At 36.1% G+C, this 15022-nt stretch overlaps 1 long non-coding RNA gene across 1 annotated transcript in view; it reads right to left on the bottom strand.

Annotated features, from left to right (window-relative positions):
• The window catches only part of LOC148051597 (uncharacterized), a 54525-nt gene extending 39748 nt beyond the window's left edge, over positions 1-14777 (bottom strand). The window contains exon 1 of the long non-coding RNA XR_015700084.1: positions 14678-14777. This is a non-coding gene — a long non-coding RNA (uncharacterized LOC148051597). The remainder of the gene's footprint in view (positions 1-14677) is intronic.
• Between the last annotated feature and the right edge of the window lie 245 nt (positions 14778-15022).

Genomic DNA, 15022 nt, shown 5'->3' with positions numbered 1-15022 from the left:
TGGTTTTATTCACCTAAGAGAGTTTAGAATTTACAGACCAAATAAGAACTGTGAAGTTAACTACACATTCATGACAAATTACAGTATTTAGGAGTAAGCATACCTGGAAAAGAGGAGAGAAGAAATAGTATTGATTTTGAATGCCAAAAATTTCTAGTCCTGTTTTTCCTAAAGTCGCCATTAATTTCAGACACGCTGAGGATTTGGACCGTAACCTGAAAACAAAATTTCTTATCAAATTTACCCAGACGTCTCACTGAACTGAAAAAAAGTTTAATCTGACTGAATAGTACATATTCGTTTTCACAAGTTTGTAAATCTGTGTTGAGAAATATAGTGTGTCGGGGGGTGTGTTTAGTTTTGTTCGTTTTTTAAAAGAGGGTGTTTTGGGGATGGGGAGATTGTGCAGTTTTCCTAAATAAGACAAAATATTTAGATTGATTTCATAGCGTATTTTTCAAGGGTTACAACGTTTTATACATTTACTAAAAAGACTGATACTAGAAGCATTTTGAAATTGTCACTGAAAACTAATATTCAATACATAATTTCATATTGCTGTTAACCAGAAAGTTGACTAAAAGTTGTGGGGTTCTGTTTGTTTGGGGTTTTTTTGTTTGTTTGGGGTTTTTTGGGGGGAGTGGGGTGGGTGTCATTACTTTTTCATCTTTTTTTTTTTTGACAGGGAGAGAAGAGAAAAAAAAAAAAAGACACAGGTCAACACTGTTTTCCAAAAGTGTGTAAAGTAAACCTTCATGTTCAGGTATGCCATTCCCTTGGATTTAAGTCAGGTGTACATGTTTCACAATAGATCTGTCTCCAGTACTTAAAACAAACCAACAAATACATAAATGGAAAAGATTGCCGATTCTTTGCTCAATTTTGTATCCATGCCCTAAGAGTCAAGAGTATCACATGGTACAACATTACAACAGATTGTAATTTGAGGATCATAGTCTTCAGTTCTTTCTGGCACAATTTTTTTTGACCTGAGAGTGCGGTGTCAATGCTAGTGGTCAACGAAAAAGTGACCAGACTTTTGCCCCTCACATCAAAAGCAGACTTTAATAGAGTTGGAAACCAGGAAGCTCTGCTCTTAAATCACAGGTTTTGTTATAATAGAGCACCATATTGTGTAAGAATACCACCTCTATTCAGCTGCCTTTTTCATTTGCCTGGGTAATAAGTATAAATCCCAAAATTCCAGTATTGATCTTGTCTTTAACGTGGCTTAAGAAACTGTAATGCTCTCCTCAAACTGCTATTGCCAGGAGCAGACCAAGATAAACTCAAGATGTCAGCACAACAGAAATCAGGATGAGTGAAACAATGCTTCTGTGTTTCATGCCAAAAGCATCAGTCATATCACTCCCTGTACTCCCTCCACTGCTTCCTTGATATATTCATGTACTTTACTCTTCCTACCTTTCATCCCCATCCCTTCTATCCCAGTATTACTTCCATTTCTTCTTTGTCCTTATTCATGCCTGTTTGCTATTTATTTCCCAGTTTCCATCATCACCACCACACAACCTTGCTAAGGAGTGGATTAAATGAGGGATAGCAAGCTACCATCTAATTTTAATGTTCTTAAAATAATTTCTAAAATTTAATGGATAAAAATCAATCTAGTTTTGCTTTTGCTTAACAGAATCCTGACTGCATGTTTTAAATGGGAAGTGATACACTCTTAGAAAATAAATTACAATCTTCAGTTTCTGCAAACCAGCAGAAACAGCCAAACGCTTTTTTCTCAGTCACGCATTGGAATGATTTTTTCCGGTTTGTACTGATCTCAGAAGCACAGACGAAAGTGTAGTTATAGCACGCAGAACTTAAAAACGCAAAACATGCAGAAAACAAGATCAAGTAGAATAGAATAGTTCCAGTTGGAAGGGACAACAATCATCTAATCCAAAAAATAGTACATTACTAGGATATTCAATACATAACAAGGAAAATCTACAGTTTTCAAATCTCAGGAATTTGTATAAGGAACCCTACTAGATGATTTTAGCAAAGGCAACTAACTCGTCTATGCTCATTTTTCTCTCCCTTGCTCATTATTTCTGTCAAAGACCTGTATCAACATCAAAATTATCAGAATGGGAGAGTATCACTTCCATAATTATTTGGAAAAAAATAAAGGTGAGTTGACAGTAAAGTGACTACAGTAAGTTAGCAGGAAATTTAAAATATCCAAGAGAGACCTTTCCAATTTAGTCTTGGCAAGGGTAGATTAAAATATGTTTTCTTTAATTTCTTAAGCCATGTCCTTTTTATGAACTTTTGTATGACAGCTATTCTAGATGTTTTAATAAATACTATTTATCTTTAACTCATTTGAAAGTAATTACAGCTAGCAAACAACAAAGTGTTTCTTAAGGATGCGTGTAGAAAATTTATGAATGAGATGGATCACGCACTACAGCTCCCCCTGCATTTTGGGGGATTGTAAAGGTAAAAAGATGAGTGATGCTACATGGGCAAACAGGACTCACTAGTATGATGCAAGTATCAGAAGGTCTAAACGAATCATAATTTTAAATTATTTCACATCCAAAACTGAGGCCCTTTTTCTGCCAGGAATATGTAATATCAAAATGGTTTCAGACATGAAGTTTTATATTAAAAACACTTAAAACAACTAGTTTTTAACAACAAAAGTTATCTGAAAAAATGAACCCCCAATCTTCTGAACCAGCCTCTAAAAACAGTCTTTTAGACTTTTTTCATCTCATATTGATGTTTAGAGATCAAAGCAGAAATTGTGAGATAATCCTAGCCTGAAATTATCCTGACACAAAGCCTTTTTCAGTCTTCCACACACCTCATCTGCAAATTTCTTAACTATACATAGGCTTTAGAGTTTTCCATGTAAATTCAAAAGTGTCAACAGAACACTAGCAGCCAAACTCTCCTAACCAAGTGTAATTAATACATATATGACACTTGGCTGAAAAGTATACTTTTTGTTTTTCCCAATGAACATTGCATGCTCCTGAGTGTTTTGAGTATACTACAACACTGCTAAATAGCTAACAGAAAACATCAGCCAATATCAGGTGCAAAATAATGTAACAGAAGAACAGTTGCCAAAAGACTGTGGCAACTGTTCACAAAGGAAGTCATTAAGTCAGTACTACTCAGGATGTATTTTCATATTAAAGTACTTAAAAATGGGCCATAACAGAGATGTCAAGATTTTAAAATACTGTGCAGGTACAGCAAAGAACTTCAGATCACTGAAGTCCCATCACACTAAATGCAAGGGACAAAAAAAAAAAATTGCAAGCTACAATGAAGACGTAGTTAGGACATGTATCTTAAGCATATCTGAAGGAAGAGTTCGGGTAACAATTTGCAAAGAGTTTTCCTGAAGTAGTTGACTGTCCTCTAAAAGAAACACTGAGCAAGTTATTAAAGAGCTGCTAATTTTTTAACTCTCTTTGGAGTTGGAAGGATTTTCAAGAGTTAAAAACATTTAATGGGTAAGTAATTTATGATTATGAGCAGGAATTACACTCCTTAAAGTGAGACAAACTGAGGCAGAAAACCACCCAATATGGGGCCCTGTGCAGAACAATGTTCTGGATGAACCCAAGCTGCCCAAGAACCTGCGTGGATTGGCACTGATTTAGCAGCACGTACGCCACTTGCTTCCTAGAGGTCTAATTCTAATGCTTTCTCACTTATTGCGTATTCAATGTATTTCTTAGCTTACTTTCATACCACTTGATTTCACACAAAAGACTGAAGATCACATCAACCCAGGGAGGGAAAAAAAAAAAAAAAAAAAAAAAAGGAGCCCATTTCACAGCTACATTCATATCCACTGCAAGACAAAAAACGCTTAAATCAACACCTACGTTAAAAATGGTGTTTTCTGTAAAAGGTCTGCATGAGACTGATTCCCAATGCAGTGATTCTCTTGGCTACAGTCAGTTCAATAGATAAAAAATGACTGGAGAAATTTCCTTACTTCATAAGAATAAGCTGATCTGAAAAAGCGGCATTTAAATATCTGCCCACAGATGATAAAATCAGAAAAGTCTTTGAAGAGCTCCTTTATACATTCTGTTGTTGATAAACAAGTGTTATTCAGAAGGAAGTGGCTAAGGCATTACCATTATGTATAAAGTAGATATTATTATTGTAAACTAAATGAACAACACCATAGCTGCACAAAGTTTCCCTGATAATGAAATAAACATAAAGACCACATCCTTCTATGAAGCACCAAAAGTTACAGAAATAGTAATGTTTATACATTTAGGAGATAAACTATCCACTGACTAGAGCTGAAAACTTTCCAATACATTTGCTGGGAAATAAATTTTGCACGGGGATTTAGAAACGCAGAAACTGGAAATTATGCAAAACCCGTATTTCATACAATCATGGAGATGGTGCCACGTCTAGTAGTTCTGACAGAGACTGAGTAAATTACAACTAGTTCCTTTTTAGGGAAACAAAAAGCTGTGTTAAGTTTCTCATAGTATTCTAAAAATAAAGTGAAGATTTTCTTTCTATTTATCTGCTGGCTCAAAAACAAGAGTCAAAGTAAAATTACATCTTTAAACCACTTAAAGATAAAGTTGATATATGTGTAAAATTAGTGTTATATAAATCAGGATACACTTATTACATCAATATTAAACACGAGACCAACGTTTCTTCAGCCACATGCATACAAAGCATTATACAAAGATGTCACTCCCTAAAATGTAAAACTATACACAAGCTCTGTAATTGAAGTTGCATTAATAACCAAAACCACACTGATTTTTAGTAGTGAGTATCAGAAACTGTAGCTATAATTTAAACTAAGATTATCAAAACAGGGGAAGAAAAAAAAAAACAAAACAAAAACAAAACCAAAAAACACAACCCAGAAAACTGTCAGTCTGAACTGGGTTTAAGTTTCAAAAGTGTTTAAATCTGTCTAGAATGCTTACACATGATACAGACTTTGCAAGCTTCTTTCCACCAGTCCCAGACCAATGTGTGTTATTTAAACCTAGGCTTTTCCATTCTAGAGTGGCTTCAAGAACTTACCATGTCTTCCACTTAACATGGAGGAAATCCATGTTAAGAGCCACAATTTGGCTCAGCATAACCACCAGTTGTTTCAACACAATTTGGTAAAAAAAATGAGCAACTAGAATATATATATAAAATGTTAGTTTCTTGAGTGCAACAATGAATGATCTGCAAAGTAACAAGTACAACAAACTATTCTGAAGCTGTTAACTACGGACTAATAATTAGGATTGCCAGAAGTAACATGCTAATAAAGCTGAACCTTACAAAAGAGGTACAGTGCAATGTGTTTTGGCCTTGCAGGTGAAAGAAACAAAGTCTCAATATTATTTATTCAAAGCAGAAGATATTATTATTTATTTTATTCATATTAGCCATCAGCATAATATCAGCAGGAGGAGAACTCAAAGTTCTCCAGTCAATTAGCCGCAGAAGAGTCAACAAATCACTGGACATTTGTTCAAGATAAGATGAGCAGGTATTTAAGCTACTGTTCTACTGATCTGTTGACAGACTTAAAATAACTTCAAACTAAAAGCACTTACCGTTTTTTGTAATTATTCCTAGTCTCCAAGTATTACACTATATTCATTATAGTGGAAGCTGTAGTCTTCCGTGCAGTACAAAGAACAAGTGAATTCATACATGAATGACAGCATTAAGCGCGAATACTTGAATTTTTCTACAAATGCAAATGAATAAATACAGGGAACAATAAATTCTAAAGATAATTATTTGTCAGTGAATACAAGTATTTTCAAATTACACACATACAGGAAAATTCAGCAGTCTACCATCTGAAAAAGAGGGTAGTCTTATGCAAGCAGAGACACAAACACTAAACAAAAACAGGTTCCATTTGTTGGGCGTTTCTCATCCTGCAATCTTGGGATCAAGTGGAATGATATCAGCAGTTTAAGCTGCATTTTACTCCTTCAACTTGGATGGAGGTCCTTGGATTCAAGGATGCAAATATTATCAAAACACAAGAGAAGACTCTTCATGTTGTTAACATAAGATTCTAGAGAGTGAACAGCTGTAGTTTTAGTGTCATGAAAGCTAAATTACACATTTTATATTAATGACTTGGAATTACATCTAACATGAAAGTTTCCAGATGTCTTATTTCCTCTTTTTTAGATGATACTGAACCAAAATATGGTTTAATATTTAGTACAGCTATATTCAACCAACCATTCTTGTTTTCCCATGAATAAGCTCCTACTACTGAAGGGAACACCTAAACGGGTTCCTCGTGAAGTGAGTATATCCTTCCCGCCGAGCAAAGTGTCTGGTCATACAGAGCTCACTGCAGGATAATTGTCTAAAATGGTAAGTTATTTATTCTTTGCTTTTTAGTTTACTTCTAGAAAAGCTTTTAGCACTTTGTTGGCGAAGGAATCCTGGCTGACAGTCCTGGAGAATTAAAATTTAGAAGTGCAAATGTATAAACACGGTTTTATTACATCGAGGGACACCACCAGGGAAAAATGTTTACTTCTTGGCTTCTTTACAACTCTGTCAACAGAGGCTCATTAGTACTAATTACAGCAACAGTTTTACAGCATACATACAAACGGACACTGTTCTGACCTTGCTGGTATTTATCAGGATTGTCCCTGTAACAGCAACTAAATACTACTAGCAAGATCTCAGCTTTTCTAGCTGTTATATGGACACACACAAAAAGCAGACTTTTTCCTCAGAGCTAATGCTATATATATAGACCAGAGACTGGTTACAAAACCATGTCTGAGGAAGACAGAGGAAAACAAAATATGAGCGGACAGAGCCAATGAACTTGATTTAAAGGGGAATTTTTCATACTGCACTAAGAACCAAATCTTAGTCTTCTATTTCTGATGTTGTCTACAGAAGCAGGCAACGCTGAACTTCTCTCTTGCTTATCACTTCTTTAAGCACTGCATTTTCTCACTGAAATAGACCACAAACACAGTTCATCTTATTTCTTTTCCTTACCTCACTATGCCTTTTGTAAGTAGATGATGTTCATATATTCTTTTTCTCCTAAGCCTAGGAATACATTTTTGTATTGATAATTGGAAAAAAGTAAAGATTGCAAGAGGCAGACTGACAGTCTGACCTGTGTGGCAAAAATACCTCTCCAGGAGGTAGGCCACGTGCCTAATAGCAACTTCAGACCAGGTCATATGAAAAAATATTTCATCCTCAGATAGCAAGCAGGTTTCTGTACAACTGAAAAGAATAATGCTAAGTGAATAATTCCCAAAATGGGATCAGAGGATGAATTTCAGTGATCTGCATAGAGATGACTTGTTGCAGGCTACTGAGTCTCTCTCTCACTCCAGCTCTTGTCATTTTACTAACATTCATGTTCACGCAAGCACTTAGGTTTTGGCATGTTGTGACAGAGAATTAAAACTTGATGCTCAGCTGAAGAACCTTAGTTCATGACGTTGTAAGTATACAAATTCCTCCCCTTCTGTACACTAAAAATGAGGTGCCAAAAAAAGGGATTTGTGACATGCATTGAAAGGCAAAATACCTCAGCCCATAAACAGAAAAAACTGAAGAATGAGGAACTGAATGCCTGGTACCTCTTGGGAATTTAGGAATCTCAGTGATCCAGAACACGACTCTTGATGGCTGGACTAAGGCATATTAGTTATTCTTGTATGCAAACAGTGACTGGCTTGCTTTTTTTAACACATGAATTATTTATCCACATTTTCTAAAGTTCTTCTAGCAGTCTGCTAGAGAACATGAACACTTGGATTCATCTCCCATTCTCCCCTCCACAGCTGAGACTATGTGCATAAGAGTTGTAGTCCTGGGAGAGTAAAAGAGCAGGTGCCAGTTTCTGTTCAGCAAAATGGTGAGTCCTCTGGTAAAAGGGAGTTCAGCGTTGTAGTTTTCAACAGCATATCTACAGCTTTTGCATCACAGCATCACTGGATAAAATACATCCAGACCATCAGCAGCAGGAACTCAAATTCTCTTTCCCACAGAGGGACCTTCAACACCCGCTTCAATGCATTCCTCCTCTCTTCAGCCCTCCGTGTGGCAAGCTCCTTGTCAAGCAATGCCCAGCTAATCAAAAAGCACATGTAACATTTTGCGCACTTAAAAGCTGCTAGTTTGAATCTCCTCAAACTGAGGAAATCCTAAAATGCAGACCTCGCAGTTCCAGTAGTAAAAGTAGTATGTGAAACATTGAATAGATCCTCCCCTCTAGCCATGTTTTCTAATGTATCTGATGTATGAATCAAGTATTATTTGAGTTTACAGGTATTAGATCTGTCTTCTCTATGGTACCTAGCCCTAAAGCCTTGTAGTAGAAGATGGCTAAACTGAGCAGGGAAACCTAGACAGTGGCATTTCTGGACATGAATGGCTTTAAATTCCTACAGTAAATGAAGGGCTTTAAATTCCTACAGTAAATTTACTAGCAAAAATACCTGACAAGCTGAACAGAAGGCTGACTACAGATGAGTCTTGGTTGCAGAATCTGGTTTACCAGAAAAGGTCCAAAACAGCCTGGATTTGTCCTTCTGCAAATCTAGGCCTGAAAGTTTTGAAATAGGTAATTTTTTGAAGCCATACATTCTGAAATCAGAGAACTGCAAAAATTTTAGCTTCTATTATAACAGCAATTTTTAGTCCAATTGGTTTGGAAATATGAACCAAGACATTCAAAAATGAAGAGACCTAAAAATAATTAACATTAAATGGATGTAAACATCATAACTTAATACAAAAAGAGGGGTTAAACACTCAAAGGTGAAAATACAGCTTCTCCTCTCATTGGTTTACCTGCTGCCACCACATTACAAGCATCTGCCACAAAGCAAGAAAAAAAGGAAACAAAATCTATTCTCTGTGACCATTAAAACTAGTGGTCAATGGCTCCCAGCCACTGTAGGCACAAAAATAAACTCTAGAAGTGAAGAAAAGGAGCAAGCAAAGCATTAGGCAGCTATGTGCACTGGAAAAAGCCATCAGAAGCATATGGAAGGGGAGATAAGGAACTAATTGCCAGACTTTTTCATAGTTTGTTTTTTTGTTTTGGCTTTTTTTTTTTTTTTAATTATTATTTTGGGGTTGTTTGGTTTTGGGTTTTTTTTGTTTGGGTTTTTTTTTTTTGCCTTTTTTTTTTTTAAAGTGAGTATCTAGAAGAAAGCTGACTGCACTCTCTGCTGGAAGAGAAGAAATGCAAGTAGGCCATACTTTTAAAATGCACCACATGCAAATCTAGTATCTGCAACAGGGCTGTAAACCTCAAATGTTCAAATTTCTTTTTTTGAACCTGATGTCATGTAGTATTTTGCAGTTCCTGTTTGTGCAAGTCCCAAGAACATTTGTGACTCCTCACTGCAACAGGTACATGTTAGCACTAACCTCAGATAAAAGTCTCAAAATTTAACAGAAATGCTGTTTTTAAGGTTTCTCTACTGTATTAACCTCTGTAGAGGAAAATCCAGCTGTTTTTTTTTTTTTTTAAATGATTTTCTCCTTTGGCTTGTGTTGGAGAAGCTACCTGTCCTCTGCCAAGTCAAAGAGGGATTTTGTTAGCAAACTAAAACATTCTGTCACACTCAAAAGGAAACGGACATTTGAGATCCTGGTAAGGACAGAGGCTGCCAGTTTGTCATCTCAAATCCTTGCCACCGAAGAAGTCTATCAAATTTTAATATTTCTGCTAATTCAACCTTGGAATTTGACAATTGATCTATAGCATTATCACCAAGTGACATATACTCACTTGATAATACTAGTCACTTTATTTGCAGTGAAAAAAAAAGTATTTTTTTTTTTAATTCAGCAGGTAAGTGCAGTGCTAGCAAACCACTGATGAGTAAGTACTGTCAAACTTGTCAGACAGCTCCTCTGAATAATATTTAACAGTTTGACACTAATATTCTTCAGTTTGAACGATACTGTGTAGAGTTAACATCTGAATACTAATGGCTGCCATCCTATACTGGATACTTAATTAGAAGTTTGCCACACACAGTAAGAAAACAAGCATTTAAAAGAGCATAGCTTGACATCAGTACATAAAACAAACAGAGAGAACGAATAATTTTACATTGAATAACACCAAGCACATGGGAGGATTAAAATAAAAAGGTGTTTTTCAAAGTTTAAAGAAAAGAAAGTGTCCATTTCATTTTTCATTTCCAATAGCCACCACAGTCTCAATGCTTTCTTTCCAGCATTCTACATTAGTAACAATGTCCCTGAGGACACACAACAAACATACTGAATAGATCTAAACATGCATCTGTGCTCCAGCAAGTTACAACATAAAAGAATTTCTTCTCCTCTACTTATTCTTCACTTCCATTAATACAGTACTTCACCTGGGTTGCAAGACATCTAACAACAGGACATATGTCAAACTAAAATTTTTAGATGTCATGTACATCACTGCATCCAAATTTTATTCATATTTAAACTGAACAATCATGTACTTTTCATACCTTAAACTTGAATGCATTATAGTACCTTTACTTCAGGCATTCAGAGACTCTAAGGTAGTTCTGAAGTCCATAAAGGAGCAAGATGGAAAGGGAAAGGACTGGAAGTAAGTATCTGCTTCCTCGTATACTATTGCTCCACAGAAAACAGTTGTGTAAAGCTATCAGAAGTGATTTAGGACAAAGAATAGTTTATGTGCGTTATTCACAGTCAGCAGACCCAACCCTACAATATAAGACAGAGATACTCATGTAGATTTTCATGCTAAAAATAGACAGTGGCTGTACATACAGATCATATGTGGTTAGCAAATATTTATGCTGTCAGCTTTACAGTGTGGTACTCCATATCAAGTTCTGGAGTTCTGACAAAACATATACCTGTAACATTTACATTGAGAATATGAGTTTAAACAGAATCAGTATTATATTAACAATCCAGACACATGCTCTTGGAATGACAAAAGTAATCTGAGGGTATGTTCTGCTATCAGGAAACCCCAAAGCAGGTGACTCATGCAGTATGCAGTTGGATAAACTACCTACTGAGATTTTTTTAGACTACAAGTCCATACAACCAGGAAAGAAACACAGATTTTTGCATAAAAAAAAAATTCAGAGCAGGAACAGAATTCAAAGACACAGGGCAAAGAGAAAAAAAAAATCTGTTGAAGAAAAACAATTCACCAGTGGGCTGCTGTGGCCACAAATAAAGAATTGCAGGACTTGGACCTACACTGACAGGTTAAAAGTGAGTAGAAACTAGACATCAACATAAGCCCAGAAAGTGGGGCAAAATGACACAGAGATGAGGTTAGCTTCTAGATTTGGGAGAAAAGAGTGGTTTCATTCTGTGAACTAGAAAATAAAGTGGTGCCCATATAAAATGTGGGGATTTCATACAGCTGTTTAATTCTGCTGGCACTGAACTCCACTGGAAAATAAATTATTCTATCTAGGCACCAGCATCACTGTTTGCGGGCTTAATTAAAAATCCCCATGATAGCATCAAAGATGAGGAAAGATTTTTAAGAAGATGTGAGCGATCTAGAGAGGCCTTTACAAAGAAAAAAAATTGTGTTTTCAGTCAGGGAGAATGTAGACTTCTGCTATATCAGCCAATAAAGTTCCTCAATAATAAAAAGAAAGGCCCTGCGTAAGCGCTGTAGATCAAAAGACACTAAGATGGCAAAACATGAAACCATAGTAAAAAAAGACAAGAGCGCAGATGCTGACTGGTAACTTAATCTGTTGAAATCTCTAAAGTACAACTGAGATGTCCCAAGATATTTTAAGTGTGACTATTTATGGACCATAGGTTCTATGAAGAAAACTCCCAGTTGCATTGTTACACATAGGACTTTTAATACAGACTTCTCATCTTACAAAATGATGAAGCTCGCAGCAAATTCTATATTCTCATTAGATGATGTAAATTCTTTGTATGAAGCATGAACTGTATTCAGACAGGCTAAAACAGAGACATCAATGGACTGCCCAATAAAATCCCACAGAACCAGCACAATGCCATCACGTTTTGTGCTTCACACGCTCAATACAAATAGAACAACTAGGTGGTGTCATCTGACAGCTGAACATCAAGTCCCCCAATGGTAACAAACCTTCTCAGAAAAGCCTTTTTTTAAAAAAAATTAAAAAAATTATGCTTATAGAGAAGCCCACAGTGACACCTGAAAAGTGTAATAGACATAACATGACTCCATAGTAGAACTATCTGCTATTGAATTTCCTGTCTTAGAACACCCACTACAAAATCATAAAGTAAAAAAAAAAAAGTTAAACTTGAAATTGTTCTACTTGATAAGTAAAACCAATTTCTAAATAATGCATTTTTTAATCAGTTACTTTAAAAAAAGACAATTTTTTTTATCACTGGGCATGCAACTATAGCTCACACTTGTGTTTCAATAACAGGCTTAAACTTCTCTGCCTAGACATTAGCACATAATTCTTAAAACTACAGACATTTAAACCTATTCTATCAGTTTAGTGTAGTTTTATTCTTCCAGGATATTGCAAAAAGATAAACAATGGTATCGTCTCATATAATTGTATCACAAGTCTCATAGTATTTCAAGTATGTTTAAAAGTTTGACATTTAAGGGCTAGGCAGGTGGTAACAAAATTTTGTCAAATCCCAGCATTTCCATGTTATCCTAGTTTTGCAGGTAGATGCCCTATAAATGCTCAAGACAAAGATTCAAATGGAAAGAACTGCAAAGCATACCTAACAATGATCTGCAATACCACTACCAATGTAGGCACAACAGCACATAAAAACCAAAACAAAAAACCAAACAAAAAACCCCAACCCTTATCCCAGCTGCTAGTCAGCTATTTACAGGATTCAAAATGCCAGACTGATCTCATCTAATTTTAACCACTTAAATTTTTGGCAGCTATTCTAAACTAGTCACATGGGCTTCTTCCAGACTCAAAAGAGGAAAAAAAAAGGCAACAAAATGGAAGCACCAGACAGAAACTCCTCTTACACTGAACATTCGTTCCATCCATACTGAGTAACAGCATGGGATAAACACCTTTCTGGGACTGCCTATCCCTTCTCCAGTTGCCAGGGAGTTTACAGGATCACAGAATTGCTGAGGTTGGAATGGACCTCTTGAGATCACCTAGTCCAACCCCTCTGTGCAAGCAGGGTCTGCTAGAGCTGGTTAGTCAGGACTTAGTGTAGTCAGGTTTTCAAAAAGTCAACACAGACTTCATAACTCTGGACAATGTGATCCAGTGTTCGATCACCCTCACAGTGAATTTCTTGATAAGAAAATAGCTGTATAATTTATAAGGAGTTAAAAGTTATGTAACATGCATTCCATCCTTAGTCACTTGTTTGATACCAAACAGATTAGCTTCCATGCCAGCTATAGAACCGTTCCCTTTTCTCTAAGCCTAGCTTTCTAGAAGAGTACACTATTTCACACAAACTTCGCAAAGCACTGAAAGCAGCTTGAATCGTAAACTGCAAGAAGTTAAACCTATAGCTCTATTACCAAAGCAACATGTCCAGCTTTTTTTTTTTTCCAAGAATGTCTCTCCAGAATTTTATCAGAGGAAAACACATATATTAGTAATAGGAACCAAAATATTGGCTTTTTTTCCCTGCAATTCTTAAAAGTAAGCTAGTTACTGAGCCAAAAGCATGCACCTGGGAACATGTGTTCATCTTCTCATTCTCTTCGACCCTAGTAGAGAAGCAGTCCTCAACGAGGACCTACAGTCTCTATTCTGACTTCACTCTAGGAAAAGCTTCATTATCCTGAGATTATTCCTATCACAATCTCAGCATCACTTGAGTAGTATAGAGAAGAATTAATGAAACTACTCGTGAGAATTTACTGTGAATCCTTAACTGTTTTGATGCACATTCATCCTTTAGATTAAATAACTCATCATCACTGAATTAAATTATCAGGCTCAGGAACACACGTAACATACTAAAACCTACATTTATTCTTTCCTACTCCCTTTACCCTTTTCTCTCCAGTCCACAATTCCATCACCAGCAGGCACTACAGAGATAGACTGGCTCTTTTTCTTTTTTAATCTTTAAAACACATTTATGAAGCGCTTCTAAACACACCATTCTAAGTTCACCTACTGCCGTGCTGCCTTGGACACTTCACGAAGCTACTAGCTATTTTTCTCATCTCTCTCTAAAATACAACAAAGGACAATCAATTACTGGGTGCCATAAAGCTCTACCACACATGAGCCTCACAGGGAGGAACCCAAAATTTTCACCATACCAAATGGGACAACAGATTGCCTGGGTAATCTTAATTAGGTCTCTTATCGCACATCCATTACTGTTTAGCTTTTGTCCGTTTATTGGACTATCAAGGAGGTTTGCCGCACTGAGGTGCAGAGTGAATGGTACCCTTCACTATTCAGCTTGTTTCACTGTTATGCCCCTCCGAGTCCTATGCTCATCCCAATGTCTTTAATGACCTCATTACCTTGTCCAATGTATCCAAGCCTCTCCTTAACTCCAAACATTTCTGACTCTCAGGTGCAGTATCTCCTGTACTCCCAATTAATTCTCTTTCCCATCTCCATGAATCGTGCAGGCTTCTTCCCCATTATCATCAGCTGGACACTAGGAACAGGCATTTGTCATGCAATCCTAACCATACCTGGACTGAACAAAGACCTTTCATCATCTGTATCGTTTTTCCATTGATTAGCATCAAAGGTCTGCTGCCACCAAGAGGTATGGAGCACTTCTCAAAACCTAAACCAGAAAAAAAAAAAAAAAAAAGAATTTTCAACAATAGATTTGTTGAGCTATGTTAACAAAACAATATGCCAATACCCCTCCTAAGGTAAAAATCAATTATTTTAGTTATTTAAAAACAATATTTGTTCAAATAATAGATACAGACTAATCATCCTCCTTAATAGTTTAGAAAAATTCTTCTAAAATATTTTAACAAATTAAGTACTAAGGACAATTATTTAATGACCTATGCATGGAGAGT

The sequence above is a fragment of the Nipponia nippon genome, unplaced genomic scaffold (assembly GCF_047370975.1).
Source record: "Nipponia nippon isolate SJK-2023a ecotype South Korea unplaced genomic scaffold, ASM4737097v1 scaffold_6, whole genome shotgun sequence".
Taxonomy (NCBI): domain Eukaryota; kingdom Metazoa; phylum Chordata; class Aves; order Pelecaniformes; family Threskiornithidae; genus Nipponia; species Nipponia nippon.
Note: the sequence above shows the minus strand (reverse complement) of the source record. Positions and strands in the feature narration are given on the sequence as shown.